Source organism: Pezoporus flaviventris, unplaced genomic scaffold, assembly GCF_033815535.1.
Source record: "Pezoporus flaviventris isolate CSIRO_AGI_PZ_B2104156 unplaced genomic scaffold, CSIRO_AGI_Pfla_v1 ptg000005l, whole genome shotgun sequence".
Taxonomy (NCBI): Eukaryota; Metazoa; Chordata; class Aves; order Psittaciformes; family Psittacidae; genus Pezoporus; species Pezoporus flaviventris.
Window position 1 is genome coordinate 5765578 of NW_026892553.1, and position 12431 is coordinate 5778008.

The 12431-nt window shown below is 40.8% G+C and overlaps 1 long non-coding RNA gene across 1 annotated transcript in view; it reads right to left on the bottom strand.

The window, feature by feature from the left end:
- The window catches only part of LOC133265359 (uncharacterized), a 45241-nt gene extending 37214 nt beyond the window's left edge, over positions 1-8027 (bottom strand). Inside the window, exons 1-2 of the long non-coding RNA XR_009741936.1 lie at positions 7940-8027; positions 2950-3025 (exon numbers count right to left, since the gene is read on the bottom strand). This is a non-coding gene — a long non-coding RNA (uncharacterized LOC133265359). The remainder of the gene's footprint in view (positions 1-2949; positions 3026-7939) is intronic.
- Positions 8028-12431: the final 4404 nt, after the last annotated feature.

Genomic DNA, 12431 nt, shown 5'->3' on the forward strand with positions numbered 1-12431 from the left:
CCTGAAAGAAGAAAGGGGCTGAGGCTAGCTATGCCTCACGGCTGTAAGTATGAATCAAAACAGCAAGGCAAAGCAAACCAATAGTACAGGTTCCTTTCAAGAAAGAGAAACAAAAATCCAAATATCTTAATTTAACAGACTTTATCTGCAGTAGTCACACAGCTTCAGACTTGCAAACTCTCATTCCTCGGTCTGATTTGTAAACCACCAGGTATTTCACAGCTACTTTTCAGTTTGACAGAGCTATCAGGAAAAGAAAGGAGATCTCGTTTCTCCAGAGAGGTAGATGTCAAAGCTTTTTCAAATGGTTATTATCATCAGAATTGGGAATACAACGCAATTTTGGGCTGTAGTATAAACTGCAAAGCAATGGTTTCATGTTCATAGCAAATACTACACAGCAGAAGCACAGACATGAGGGAAGTCCCTCTGGAGGGTGCTGTACTCAAGAAGAGCTGTTTCATAAGGTGCCACATCTAAGGAGGGCCATGTTAGTTACCAGAGATTCTCTAGGTGTCAAGGACAGGAAAAGAAATCAAGCTGTTGTCTTTCTCTTCAGTTCAGTTGTGACCCAGCTGGTGGTTGCAGTGGTGAAGCTATGGAATGAGTTGCAAAGGACCTACCAGCACCTACCAGGCACTCCCTTCTTTTTGTTTCAGAACTCTAAAGGACTATTTGAAACACAGAAAATAAATACATTCATTTACTCTTTTGTGTACAGCCCAAAGTGTTATTTCAGAATCTCTGCTGTGTTGCTTGCTCAGTGATAGCTTTATTGTTCTAGATGTGTGTGATGTTTTACAGAAACCAGGGGTACCAGACTTTGCTTTAGGCAATTGTCACTAAAGTAGCTTTAAAAGCAACTGTCATGGTTTTATGTGGGTTTCTATGAACTTACAACAGCTGTCCAGTTATAAAGCAGCCTACAAAACATCTGTGAGAGGCCCCAGAAGGGGGCAGTTGGTTCCTATATGCCAGAGATGCATAGACAGGAGGAGTTAAATACAGCAGGACAATTAGGGCCCGAGGGAACCTGGGTTTTTCTTTCATAAAGATGTAGTGAACTGTTTATGAGAGGGAATGGTCAGAACCAGATACGGGGCAAACTGCAGCCAGCACCATCTCTGCTTCCTCCCTTGCCCTGCAGGGGATTTCTAAACTTGACTCGCAGCTACTCCTTGCTTCCAGCCATGCTATCTTGCCATTGTATTCAAGAGTCACCAAAGGGCTCAGATCCCATGGTTTCCCTTCTGAATTCCAGCTAAGAGTGGCTGAACAGGGCCTGGGTCCACCAGCCAAATAGTACCTCCAGCCCATGAGAAGTTTTTCTTCCCGTCTTTTCATCAGAAGAACCTTTCTTTTTTGCTATTTACTTCCTTGGTAGAAAATAAGACAATGATGACACAGCCCCTTCTATTTCTGTTGCCAGATTCCTCCTCAAGGCTCCCACCACTGATCTGTGATTCCTGCAGACTGTCAGCATCGTATGTAACATGCATCAAGTGTATCAGCACTTATAACCAAGTGATAACATGTTTAGTCTAAATGCTGATTGTTGGGGAAAATATTTATGTCAAGGATCTAAAGACCAATCAGGGAAAGAAATTACTTACAATGACCTGTGTGTGTCACACTGTGGTGGGAAAAAAAATGCATATTTAGAATAGTAAAACTTATGTAAATTTCTAAAGTACAAAACTGCCTCTGATGGAATACCTACCCCTAACAGTGTTCTGCAGGTATTTTGAATGGCATCTTTTCTAATGTAGTAAGGCACCACCAGACTTTCAACTAATGCAATAAAATACTTTATAAATATCTAATGAGGAGAAATGAAGAAAGAAAATAGATTTTAATCGCGAATACTTTAAATAAAGACAAAATTTTGTTACTGAAATGAATTCCCAAAATTAATATCTGGGGATAAGTGTACGTGGGTCATGTGCTGTGCATTGATACAGCCACACTGGAGAGTTAGAGGACAGAGCCTACTTACAGAGACATGCCAGCAGAGGGTACTCATACTTTGAACATCCCAGCGCTGGGGTGCACTGCAATGCTCTTGAGGGCTGGAGGACAGTAGGGGACCTTCAGGAGTAAGCAAAGTACCAAAGTGAATGAAAAAATGTCCCTAGCTGCTTACCACTCACCTCTCACTAAAGACTTCATAGGAGCAGCTGTGAGCAATGTAGCAAGAAATAGAACATAAATCAAACTTTGAGACTGTTGCTGAAGACAATGATTTATAGGTAGCTTCCAAAAGCTGAGAAGCAGAAGGTCAGAACTATTACGAAAACAGCTAGATGGATGAAACTATCATAAATGTATTTGTCACACCTTTGCAGCTAAAATGTTATACCTAAGGGAATACAACTCTAAATGTAATTAATATAATCAGTATGTACATACTCATACCAATACAGGATTGGAAAATAGCAGAGCAAAAGCATGTTTAACCTCTTCATGCCTTAACTGATACAAAAAAAACCCCACAAATCTCTTTGCTGAAGCAGTGACACCACTACAAAACCTGGGTTTGAGCAGGGCTCATTCTCCCCAAGACCCTACCTTCTACCACATGGGTGGATGAAGAGCTAGGAGTAGGCAGGATATTCAGCAAATAACAACTCCAAAAGGCAGCCATTCCACAGGGAAAAGGGAAATTAAGCTCTGCAATTTTTTTTGTTATAAAGGCAGCTTGAGAGCAGAGAGCAATAGGAGAAGTTTATGTTTCAACTATCACATATTCTATGTCTTTAAGATGACCTTGGACTTCAGGTGCCATATTTAGAGTAACCTCATCTTAATTTGTTGTAGTCTGACTGCACATTGTAAGAGCTCACAGGCTCTTCTAATTTAGCTTGGTGTCATATAAGGACAGGTATCTAACCTGCGCCTTAACTTACTGCCCAGACTGATTTGCAATGTTGTTTTAGGCAGAGAACACACCTGTTGCAGAGGTACTGCTGTATTGAACAACTGGCAAAATCTAATTTAAGAGTAGCAGAACTGGAAAGTAGTAGCACTGGAAAGAAGAGCAGGGAAGTATGTTAGTACCAGCATTTTGGTTTGTGCATGCACCAATAAGCATAATTAATACAGCTGTCCCTTTTTTGATCTTATTATTACCTTATTTAAACCACAGTACTACTTGGATTCCTCCTCCCCACCTTTGTTTCTGCTTTGGATTGCTTTATTCGAAGTTACATAGAAGCAACATCTAGATACCAATAACTCCTAGAAAAAAGGAGTTTCCTTATGATGTATTTAAGAGGTAGCCTTTTAAGAACTGAAATGTCATAACCAGTACTTAATAATACAAAATTACTGAATACCAAGTTGCTTTTTACCCCATTTTGAGCCCTAAGCACCAAATTAACTGCTACTGTAACATCACTACTGCAACTTAGAGTCATATCAGAGATAAATATAGCATGCCTCAGTTTGACTTGGGGCCTTATCTGGCAAACCCTTCAAAAACTTCCACACAGAAGCCTTCCTCTCCCCAGCATCAAATGAAAGGATTTGGGAAGTTGTCTTTTTTGTAGAAAACAAGCCAGCTGCTGGACCATGTTTCACAATTATCAGAAGTATAAAGAAATGTACAAGCTGATGTAAGTAAAAATAAGAGCAGCCCCTTGAGTTCTATTAAACACAGACTTGCTTTGTAGTGCTGTAGTGACTAAACTTCTGCATGCCTCAGTTTCTAAATCTGTACTGTGAGTTGTAAAGTGGGAGACTACCAGGAGGCAAATCTGCAAATTAATATCTGCAAACTGCTTTTTGATGATTAGGTAAAAAGAAATTAAGAAAGGCTGAGTGTTATGAGTAAAGAAGGTGAGCTTGCAAGTGGACTCAGCAGAGGGGAACTGCCATGGAAGATGAAGAATGTGGTTAGACCAGAAATCAAAAGATGCCATGCAAGCTGCAAGAGAAAAGCATCTTCAACCACAGGAGGGGACTGCTGCATCCATGAGGTGGAGCAGCCAGCTCAAAATACTGTTTCTGGTAATTCATGTTTTGAGATATATTTCAGTCCTACAGTTGAAGAAATTCTTCTTAACTAGCTAAACCCTAATGTACAGATAAATAATTTACATAGAATGGGGTTTGAGTTGGAAAGGACCATAAGATCATCCTGTTCCAACCCCCTGCCACAGGCAGGGACACCTACCACTAGAGCAGGTTGCTCAAAGCCCCCTCCAACCTGGCCTTGAACACTGCCAGGGATGGGGCAGCCACAGCTTCTCTGGGCACCCTGTGCCAGTGCCTCAGCACCCTCACAGGGAAGGTTTTCTTCCTTATTGCAAACCTAAATCTCCCCTGTTTAAATTAGCCCTTGTCCTATCACTACAGTCCCTGATGAAGAGTCCCTCGCTCAAGCAGGGATGCAGCATTTATGGTTTGATTGGTTTGGTTTTAATACAAAGATCATTACTCTGACCATTGAATCTTCTGGGAAAAAAAAGTAGAAAGAATAGTTCTAGATGTGAGTGCTGATTTCTGGTCATGACAGTTGAATAGATTTAATATCAATTTCCTTTATGTCAGAAAACACACTAGGGTATATATGAGATTATATTCTCAGAGCAGGTGGTTCTTAAATACATCTTTTCTGAGAAGGACCAACAGTGCAGCTACTGCATTTCTTCCAAATTCAGAGCAGGGCTTCCTATTTCAACCAAAAGAAAATATTAAAATGGCTATGACCAAAAGATCCATTTTAATTAGAGTGCAAGATATGTACTTAAATGAATATTATATGATAGGCCTGTGTTCCATTTCACCTGATGTCTCCTGAGTTTTATTAAAAATATTATTAAAGATACTTCTTGAATACAAGCAGCAAGTTTTGTCTGTCTGTATGCACTAACAAATCTAATTCAGAAGAGAAGGACTGGTATCATCCACTGGCATGGAGTAGCTTCATATCAAAGTCAGATTCTTTCACTTTCCTGGTAAAATTATTTCTGCTTCTTTCAGTATTCTGAAGCTCATGCAAGTATGGATGCCTGAGCTGGAGGGAGTCATGCCTTACCCACAACTCCTTTACTATGTTCACACTCCAGAGTCTTAGCAACTTAAGCCAATTTTTTACAGTTTAAACCCCCTTAGTAATGCTTTTGCTAATGTTCTGTGGAAGACATGTGTTCTCTTATGTTAACTCCCCACTGGAATGTGTTTAACAAGGTCCTTCTTCCTAAGTCATGCATAGCTTAAATTCAAGGCAGGCTGCTAAAACTGGTCAGAACAGTCTCTCAGGGCTGCTTACATTGTTTGACAAGACCAGCCTATAAATACAGGTAAATATTTTTGTGTAGAGAAACACAAAAAGGTTGGGGTTCATAGACAATGTGACTTGAGTGTTCAGGAAGAGAATTGGCTGGAAGAGAATTAGTATTGCAATGGTCTGTGTTGAATGGAGGTACCTTTGTTTAACTAGACTTAGCACCATCTCCTGTATCAGAATTCAGCTTAATGGTGAAGCACAACAGAGGACTTTAATTACTGCAAAGAGTCATAGCTATGGTCAAGAAACTCATTTACTGGTCCATTAAAACTCTCCAAAAATCTGAGGCATCTGGTCCAGAATTTAAGGTGACAACTCTTCAGAGTTATATGTGTAACATCTAGAGATGCTACACAAACACGCAGGACTGAATGCCTGTGTCTGCCAAAAACCAGCCTGCTAACAGTTCCAAGTTGAGTCAGAATTCTATTTAAAATTAAAGTATTTCCAGGAAAGATTTATTCTATGTTCATAGCTGTATTATTGTTGTGACACTTTAGATTTCTATTCTAGAGTTTACCTAAAGAAGTAATCTGCAAGTACTGAAATGGGGTGTGCTGACTGTAAGCTGTCCTCACATCTCCAGTGGCATTGCAACATGCAGAAGGAAACAACAAGAGCTGCAGGTCCCCTGGGGTAGGTTGCAGAGTTCCTAACTGTCAGCTAAACAAATGTAACCTCATGATTTGGATATGGAGAAGCTTGGTCTAGGAATGTGAGAAATAACTCATACCAGATGCCACAATGGCATTTCCAGAGAAGTCACTTTAATGGTATAGTCACATTTTAAGCAGCTCTATTGCTTATTTCCGTGATCTCTTTCTCAGTGCTGTGGCAGAACGACTTCTTGTGGATTAATTTGTTAATAGGTAATCCCATTTAATGGGTATCTTTGCTGCAAGGCAGTCTTGGCTTCCCACCCGTTCACTTTGGAATGTTTATATTTAGCTATTTACTGGAAACACAGCTCCAGCTGCAGAACACAGCAATTATTTTGGATGGGTCTTTTTTTTCCTCAGGACATGTCTTTTTCTTGGTGTAGACTGAACAATCTTACTAGAAATATGTCAGTTTGCCTGAAGAGAGTTTTGAAGAATAAGTATGTTTAACTAGTATGGGTCCAGATCTGTTGTTAGATCTTGATGAGACTTGCAGCCATCCCATGCTGTTCTTTGTAACCCCTTTGGGTGTATATCGCTCTCATTAAAAATTGATTATTGTAAATATCAAAGGTATTCCAGGGCAATTTTAGTAACTAAAAGCTCCAGGGAGAAAAGATTCCAAGGTGTCTCAGTACATTCTGCCTCTCTAACATCCTGATGTTGAGATGCTTCTTCACTGTCTTTTAGGTTGGTGCTCTAATCTATACCATAGATGGACACCGAGTCTCATCTTCCATTCCAGTGGGTTCAGATCAGGCAACAACATAGTAATCCCTATGGAGATATTTTCTCCATATGTATTTCAATGGCTTTGACCCCTGCTGTGCTGAATGGCTTGCAGCAAGCTGTTGGTAGAGAACTGATGAATGTAACCTGCCAGTTTTTATGATCTTTATGAGGCTTATGATCTTCAGTTTTCTTCTTTAACATACTTTGCTCAGCTATCACAGTACATTGTCCCACTGATGATGGCTAGTTTGCCACCTAGGACTTGATGCAGTATTTTTTTCAATCTAGGTGTAGGTTGCATGTGTATAGCTGGATGAAATACAACTAAATGTAGATGCTTTGAAAGACATTGCTCTTGGAAAATACTTGAAAGATGTTGTGGTGGCATAAACAAAAATGATTGCTGGTTTAATTTTCCAAATGTAGATGTCTTCCTAGCAAAGAACATTGTACGGCCAAGCAGAATACAAAGAGCCTCTGCCCTAGAAGCAACCTTGCTGAAGCAGGCAGAGCACATCCCAAGACTGGAAGGCAACTGGCCCTGTAGTTTTTCAAAGAGTGCCCACTAGCTAACAATTCAACATGAAAGTTGGTTAAAATCCCCAAGCTTGTATCTACTGAGTATTTTACACTTATGCTGGAGAAATAAAAGTGCTCTGTCTGTAACCTTGAAAATGAACAAAACCTGAATGTACTCCAGAAATAGCACACTATGCTCTATAGTCCATAACCCAGACATACTCATTGCTGCTGCTACTAAACCCTTGTGACAGGGAGTTTATGTACACTGAGAGTAGTGCTGCAGACTTCCTGTGACTCCTGCTTCTCCAGGAAGACCATAGTAAGCTGTTGCAGTCTCACTTGGGACATTAAGGGGAAGAGTTTCCTGTTAGGGACAGGATAATACCCCCTGACATACACAGCGTTTTCCTCTCACCCAAGTGTCCAAGAAGCACAGTTCATAAACACAGACAGCAGAAAGTCAACATTTGCTTTTCAAAAATTAACAGAACAAAAGTGGCTACAGGTCGAATTCTAAATCCTGCAGAAAGACATTATCTAGTTAAAACTCTGTATCAGAGAGCAGCAGTACCTTCCAGGCACAAAATTATACAGATAATGTTCCTGAATTGGATCAAGTCTACTTATTATCTGTTATCAGTCTTAACTAAGAGAACAGTGTTGCAATTAGGTTCTATCAAGTAAATTGAACATCAGACTTGCTTTATAAAGATGATTGCTAGAAATTTGATGGTACCTTATCTCCTTTCTTCAAAAAGTTAACGTGGGAGGGGAGTCAAGGCATTTGGGCTGAGCATCACAAAGATCAAATTCAACCCTGTAAAATAATAATGGAAAATTCAGTGGGACCTAAAATTGGCCTGATGAAATGTTATTTTATCTCTTGCTGCAATATCTTTCCTGGTAGGTGTTGTGTTTCTGAAGCCACATTTAAAATCCTGCAACGGAAGCACTGTGATAAAAAGAAATCTGTTTTGGTTACAAAGCAGCTGCAACATTTCAACAGCATCGCTTAAAAGTTATGAAATAGCCACTGATACTATTTGAAACAGCAAATCAGGGAAGCAATTTGCTTCATGTACCTTAATTTCTTTTCCTCATTTTATCATATCTGCTCCAGTGCAAAAAGCCAGATGGGTTATTCCCCTCCTAAGAAAAGCCAGATGCACTCTTTATATCTGCCAACACAAGCTTTGCCATAAGCAGAAAATAAATGTGTTTACTTCTAATGAAAACATTCAACAGATCCACCAAATAAAGTACTCCAACACCATTAATAACTGACCACTGTTAATAAAACACACCGGGGAAAGATAATATAAAATAATTCTAAGCTATTAATAACATGCACAAGATTCTTGTCTGATATTTCTTAATATTCTGTTTTCATTTATAAATGTCAAACACTGGGACTCTGACTACTTCCTATATATATACAGCTTGAACCCATATGTAGCAATAATTTACAGCAAGCATATCCAAATACTGCAAAAAGAACAAATGTGCTGCAGAACCTGGCAGGATGAATCCAAACCATGTGCTTAGGACCTTGGATTTACCATAATCCACTGTGCCTCCATGGACGCGAAAGTCCATTGCTCTGCTTTCCACAAAAGGGAGATTCCAGGCCATTTAATCATGAATTCCTGGGATGACTCTCTCTCCGTGTTTGTGGGATTTGTTTTTTAATTGTGTTTACATTCTTGTGTGTGGGTTGGGAATTTAGGTTTGTTTGTGATGAAACATCAAAGTTGAGTCCCAAATTAATACTGTGTGCTCGTGTATTCTTTGCACCTTCCCACAAGAGGACAATAGAAACACACATGGTGACCAACCTTTATGCAACATTAATGGGATTCAACTAACCTGTAAACCTTTGTGGGATGTGATTTTTGTTTAAACCATTCAATTTTGCTATTGTTATTTTCCCCATTGATTTCCTATTTTCTTTTTCAGATTTCACCAAAAAAGCTTTCTTTCATGTGAAAAAAAAACCCTCAATGATTCTGTGAACATGAAAGCAGGTTTAATTGATATATCTCATTCTGTTTGTCAGAAAGTGGCATTTTAATCCTGACACATGCATTGCACAGGTATGTGACCCATAATCTTTCTCCACATAGCATCACAGCGGTGACTGTACAAATTACACCATCACACATGGGGAATTATCAGCAGCTAGAGCAGAGAAAAGCTCAAATTGAGGTTGCTGTATTTTTTCATAGAGTCTTCTCAGTTACCAAAAATTACACAAGTAATTTAGAACTAATAGAAGATAAGAAGTCCTCAAGTTCTGCAGAGCTTTGGTGTTTCAAAATCAATAGAGTGAAGACCAGATTGTGGGGGTTGTAAGAGGTGCCAGTGAGCAGCTGAGCAGAGTGAGATTCTCAGCACAATGTTAACCAAAGTTATAATTTGAGTGTTAACAGAGAAACTGTTTCTCTTCTAAATACCAGGATGTTTTTCAGGCAATATGTTTACATCTGAAGCAGCATAAGCTGCCATTCAGATTTACACAATGCATTAACTCTAGCACCACAATCCAGTGGAGCAATCAATTTATGCTTTCAGGCTGAATGTTCAGCTGTGGTTTGGGATCCTTCTTCACCAGGATCAGCTTCATATTTAGCCACTTTGCTCTTTTAACTGCTTGCTTCTGTACTAGTAGGGAAGAATATAATCCACACATAACCTCTGAATTACAAACTAGATCAGGGAACTCATCCATCTGTCTTAAAAAATGTATGCATTATTTTAAATATGGTCATGTATTTTAAATAAAATATGTCTATAGAGATTTTCACCTGGTTTATTTTTTCAGATGGCTCAGCATGCTGACCTGGTTCACAGTCCAGCCACACAAATTGCTACAGACACAGCTAAGGGTTGGTGTGCTGTGTTGCAAGCTCAGGAACAAGGAGCAGGTAGGTAGGAACCAGTAATACAGCAAAAGCTTCATATCACCAAGCCACAGCCTTATTTACAATGTGGCTGCTTTTGCCTGGACTAGGATAGAAATTAATTTCAGTTCCTTACATTTGTGTTAGCTCTGCAAAAGAGACCTGTATCCTCCATGAGTCCATTTAGTAACCATGACTCAGTGGGATTCCTTTATTGCAAAGCCAAACCAAAATTCCAGCACACTTATACAATAAACTTTCACCATATCTTAATTATATATGGGCACACTGTCCACTCAGAAAACAGGTCATCGTGCATGATAAAAATCTCCAGCGAGTGCTAACTAGACAGAATTCCTAATTTTAATGATTAGCATCCATTTGAAATTTCCCTGGGGTTTGTCTTCCTAATACCCCAAGTTCACCCACACATTTCCTGTCCTCACCAACTGAGCTGCAGGCTGCACGAAAGAGAGACTGGTTCTACGCTAAGGTTTAAACCTCTCCCTCAAGAGTGCTCCAGTTCCACAGAGCTTAGCTTAAGCCTTTGCTTGTAAGTTCTGGCTTAATGAGTACAGCCTCTGGAGTGAGGTTGGCTGACAGCACAGGTACTGCCTGATGTCTCTGCACCAAGATCTAGCGCTTGTGTCTGAGTTGGCAGCTCATTTCCAGCCATCACATAGCTCCAGCCTGTCACTGGTTGGACTTGATGATAGAATCATAGAATAGTTAGGGTTGGAAAGGACCTTAAGATCATCTAGGTCCAACCCCCCTGCCTTGGGCAGGGACACCTCATACTAAACTGTGTCACCCAAAGCTGATGCAAAGCTGATGGCTGTGCTTGTGGTGAGGGAAGAGGCAGAGAGAGTGAGCAAGTACCTGTGAAAACAAGCACAAGAGCACATTGCTGAGGCACATGGGGAAGCTCTTCTTGTATCTACAGTGAAGAGTGATCCGAGGCTCAGCACCCAACCATAAAACTGCATTCAGCATTGCTGCAGAGCATGCAGCTTTCCAAACACTTCATGCTGTGGTCACACTCAGGGTGTGCTTCTCTTCAAGGTCTTTTCCAACCTAGCTGATCCTATGTTTCTATGACTGTTCTTCCTTCCCCAAACACGAGCTTAATTGTACAGACTGAGACCAGTCAAACACTTTATTGCTAAAGTATTCTCTAGTTCAGAGGGGTCTGAGGATGTGATGCCATCCACCCTTCCAACCACCTCAGCCATGGTGCTTCACAGGTAATCCTATCAAAGAAGTATGGGACACGTCCAAATGATCAAGTATCAGGTGTGTGCTAGTTCCACCTGCACTGCATATTACCTACGTTAATGTACAAAGGTTTCCTTCCTAACAAATCCTTCTCTAAAATGATGGTTTAATGTTCTTTTTCTTCTTTACTGGCAGAAATGTCCTCTTCTTTACTACTTCATGACTCCCTTGACTGCAGTAAGAGTACTTAGGGAGGTTGGACTAGATGACCTTTGAAGGTCCCTTCCAACCCCAACTATCCTATGACTCTACTTCCCAGGCTGGATGATGAACCAGAGAAGGGAATTATAATGCAGAAAGTACTGTTGTTGGGGTTTGGTTTTTTTTTGTTGGCAGTTGTCACTGCATGTACCCAAATGTGATGTGACACAAAGAAAGGCATGATACGCGTCATGATTTGACAGTCTGCTGGTTTGAAGCATGAGTGTTACAGAGAGCTGCCTGAATAGGAGCACTGGAAGCTGGACCTATTTACAGCTCACAGTAACAGCACACAAGTTAGCACCTGGCTGCCTCCAGTGCTATCCCTTCTCTGGCTCTTACCAGGCACAAAGCAGTGTGAAGTGGCCCATTGCCACACAGCACCAGGGCACGGCATGGCTAATGGGCTCCCCAGTTCCCTACCCTTTTACAATTTGCCAACAAATTCAGTACAAGCACAAGCTGAATACTTCCAAACTGTTGCTATTTCTGTTTATCGCGTGGAAGAGCGGCCAGAATGTAAATGTGAAATGTAATTTACCCTCAAATTCTGTGTTTTTTTTCCTCAGCCAGGTGAACTACAGTTTGCTCCTTGCACTGAGAACAGCATCAGGTTTTGGTTTTTGTTCTATTTTACAAGGGTTTTTTGGTCAGGCAGAGGTCTAAGGACAGCGGTAGGGCAGGAATCATCCCCGGGGTGAGCAGAATCACCTCAGAGAGCAAACGGAGATGTCTCTAAAGGAGAGGAGCCACCGTTCCCCCACAGGACCAAGCTACCTGGGCTGACGAGCGGGGTCCTTTCCAGACGGGAGCTCCCAGCTCCTCTCCGCCGCGGCTCCCTCCCCTCACATC